This window comes from Alligator sinensis, unplaced genomic scaffold (assembly GCF_000455745.1).
Source record: "Alligator sinensis unplaced genomic scaffold, ASM45574v1 scaffold1008_1, whole genome shotgun sequence".
In the NCBI taxonomy this organism is placed as follows: Eukaryota; Metazoa; Chordata; order Crocodylia; family Alligatoridae; genus Alligator; species Alligator sinensis.
Genome location: NW_005842013.1, coordinates 2,681,050 through 2,684,708, shown reverse-complemented (window position 1 = coordinate 2,684,708; position 3,659 = coordinate 2,681,050). Strand labels below are relative to the sequence as shown.

The window sequence follows — 3,659 nt, the reverse complement described above, 5'->3', positions numbered from 1 at the left end:
CTCTGGGACCATGGTTTTCAAATTGGGGTGTACCAACCCTGAGGGCTATGCAGGCCTTTGCTAAGGAGTATGTGCCTATATTTTAACAATGATGGAGTTTCCGGCTGCTCGGTGCGTGGTGAGCAATGGCATTGCCCCATGTTGCTGTCAGCATCAAACCTCTTCCTTAAGGAATGAATGTGCAGAGACGTGTTGGGTGTAAGCTGAGCTGAGCAGCAATATTTTGCATGTAAAGGGGTATGTGGCCAAAAATGTTTGCAAATCACGACTCTATAGAGATTTTGGGTGGAAGTTATCAAAGACAAAAGGCGTCTTGCACAGGTAGAAGTTGCCTTTTACGTTAATGACCGATGGACTGGAAAATACTTCATCCCCCTCATGTCACATAAGTGCATCACCTTGACTCTTTCCAAGCACAGACTACAATACACCCCTGCCTCTCCTGCCTTGCTATTCATGGTTTTAGTCTCCCCATTTTGTCACAGGCCTGTGTCATAGGTAGGATAAACTTATTCTCCTGCGCTGAGGATCCAGGAGGCACACATCTGTGACTCTTAGATGAGTGGAGTCACTATACAAAGGGCAGCTAAATGCATTCAGTACCCTGCGTGCAATGAGCGGGACAGGGCTTAGCCTGATTCCTAGTGGCCATGTGTTCACGTCATGCAACATAGCATGAAAACCCTTGTCCGGGGATTAGTGCTAGCATTGAAAGTCCAGGGACTGAACAAGCCATGTGATGAACTGAATGAGGACTGCCCTATGGTGCAGGTGTGTGTAGATAGGCATTCGCCCTAAGCTGCAGGCACTGTAACTACTTCTGTCCGTCTCTAGGGCTGTGTGGGCTGGGCAGCTTTTGCAGCCCCAAAGTCTTTGAAAAACAAATCATTGGAGAAATGGGAAGGAGAAAAGATCTCTCTTTCTCTTGCTGTACAGCAATCACCGAGCAACATGCAACCCTGCCTTCAAAACAAACATAAAGCCTGCAAAGACATCTCCACTGCCTCCGCAGTCGGTACTTCCCACATGGAAACCATCCGAAGACACGGATCCGACACGTGCGAGTCGCATCTATGAAACGCCTAACACCTTCCAAAGACAGGCCTGGGAATAAAAGTGACTTTATCGGACACCATTCCTCATAGATGATGGAGGCAGGAGTGCAGGGGATGGAGGAGCCCCCAAGTCTGGCACTTAAGGCCAGCCAATTGGTCCTGAAGGACACGGTATTGATCCAGACTGGTGGTTTATCCTGGTACCCTTCCTCTCTGAACATCCCTCTGCTCTTTTTGCAGCCCTGTTCCATGCCGGTCGGCAGACGGCGCTCGTTTGCACGTGGAGCCTGACACAGACCCTTGTTCTCTCTGTCACTCACTCCCGCTGCGTCTGCTTTTTTCTCAGATTTGAGGGAAGAAGGTACTTTGTTCCCGAGAGCTGGTCCAAAATCTCTCCCGGCCGCAAGGCTGAAGTCGGCCTTATTCCAGGAACCAACTTCAGCCTCGTCCCTCAGCCGTGCAGTCGGCCCAATAAAAGGTACCGCAACCTCCCCCCGCCAAAATCCTTTCCTCTTTCTTGTTCTTTTCTATAACTCTTGTTTTGAAGCGTTGTCCAATCATTTCTCTTCGCCCCGAGCATCCTGTGTTTCCTTTCCCTTATGGAGCTAAACACAAGACATTGCTTTACCTGGTATTTAGCTTAGGCTGTACCTGCTTCTGTCCCAGACCGGAGGAAGGGCACTCGGTGTCGAATAGCTTGTCTAATTTCTCTCTCCCTGTAGAAGTGGACCATACAAGAGATCACTAAAAAAACCTTGCTTCTTGCATGTGCACTTTCTGGCGATGACACTAACAGTGCTTTCTTGTGGCAGCCGGCTCAAGTGATATCCAGTGGCAAAAAAGGGAGCAGCGGCATCCAGAAACATATATATATTTTTTGCAATCTCGCCGGTGGTCTAACAAAAGTTCTAGATGTTGGTGTTTCTTGTGTCTGCCTACGTACACACGCTCACACACACGCGAGGCTTTTATCAGACCAACTCAAAAATCCTTCTTTGCAAGCTTTCGGGCCCAAACGCCCTTCATCGGGCTGAGGAAGCATCTGCCGAGGGTCTGCGCAAGATGCAAGGGAGAGCCTAAACCGGGGTGGGCAAAATGCGGCCCGGGGGCCAGATGCAGCCCACCCGGCCATTTGATCCGGCCCGCGGGGCCGCTAAAAATTTTAGAAAATTCATATTTATCTGCTCCCGGCTGCCTGTCATGCGGCCCTCAATGGCTTGCCAAAACTCAGTAAGCGGTCCTCCGCCCGAAATAATTGCCCGTGCCTAGCCTAGACCCCCTGCAGCCTGACCGGGGGTGTTATTTCTTACACATGAGGACTTTTCCCCATCTTTAACTTTCCCTGAGCCTGATGACTGGTGTGCAAGCCGGAAAGCTTGCAGGGGGGCTGGACTCGATCTTCAAAGGTCCCTTCCAGTCTATGAAGTCTTGTCTATATTTGTTGGCAGCGTCTCAGGCAGTCTCATGAAAGGTATTAAAGGAGGGTTAGATGTTTGTGTTTCTGAGTGCACATGCACACACACAAGCGACTCCGGCATTCACGAGCCGCAGCACCAGGAAAAACACAGCAAAGACGGAAGCAGAGAAACTCCACTTCCCAGAAGGCTCTGCGCGCGGCGCACTGACGAGAGTCGATAACCACAATAAGCTCTGCTTTTAACCAATGAGACCAGGGGAGAGCGCGCACGCAGTCCCCCACTACCACAAATTATGCAGTCGAGTTTCCCGCATTTGGGGAAATCGCAGAGGTCAGCACGCCCGGAGTGCAATAGGCGAGCCTCGCCCTGGGAAAACCACATACGTGAGCATGGTATGCCCCTGCCAGGTAAGTATGAGCCAATCGGCTGGCACCAAGGGCCGCCTCTACGGCCTGTCACTCTAAGACGACGGCGAGAATATAAAACCGCAGTTATTGCCATTAATCCCTTCTCTATAGTAAGAATCTGCTCGTGCTTGCTCTATCTCCTCCTCAACCGCCTGCATTGCCCCCCACAAGGGCGCTTGGCGCCCCACTCCCACAATTCCCTGCTGCGCGCCCCGCCCACTCCTCCAGATATCTGCATACGACCGCCCACTCCCCGCCCATGCTGCTGTCGTCACAGCGCTCTGCCCGCCCCCTGCCGGCCTAGAACGTCCTGCGCCTGGCGGGGCGGGGCGTGGAGCGCGGTGCAGGAGCTCGCTGCCTTGGACCCCCTGCATGCGCCGCCTCATCCTTTTCAACTAACGAAATAAAAATGTAACCGACTAAAATTGACCAAAATAAATACAATTGAAAGAAAAATGTGCAAAAATTCTATACGGACTTGCCAAATTTTGTTTCACTTGTATTTATTTGCAAAATAATGGCAATTTTAGTTAAGTTGCAATTTTATTTATCTGCAGAATTATATATATATATATATTTACTTATTTGCAAAAGAATTGCAATTTATTTGTCAGTGTATTTATTTGCAAAATTTTATATATATTATAATATTATATATATAATATTATATTTTATAATATATAAAATATAATTTTGCACATTTTTTATTTCAATTTTACTTATTTTTGTACATTTTAGTCAGTTAAATGGTTATTTAGTTGAAAAGGATGAGGCGGCGC

The 3,659-nt window shown here is 48.8% G+C and overlaps 1 non-coding gene across 1 annotated transcript; it reads right to left on the bottom strand.

Annotated features, from left to right (window-relative positions):
* Positions 1–2,725: 2,725 nt before the first annotated feature.
* LOC112549993 lies at positions 2,726–2,888 on the bottom strand. Its single transcript, XR_003093655.1, has one exon. It is a non-coding gene; the product is annotated as a U1 spliceosomal RNA (small nuclear RNA).
* Between the last annotated feature and the right edge of the window lie 771 nt (positions 2,889–3,659).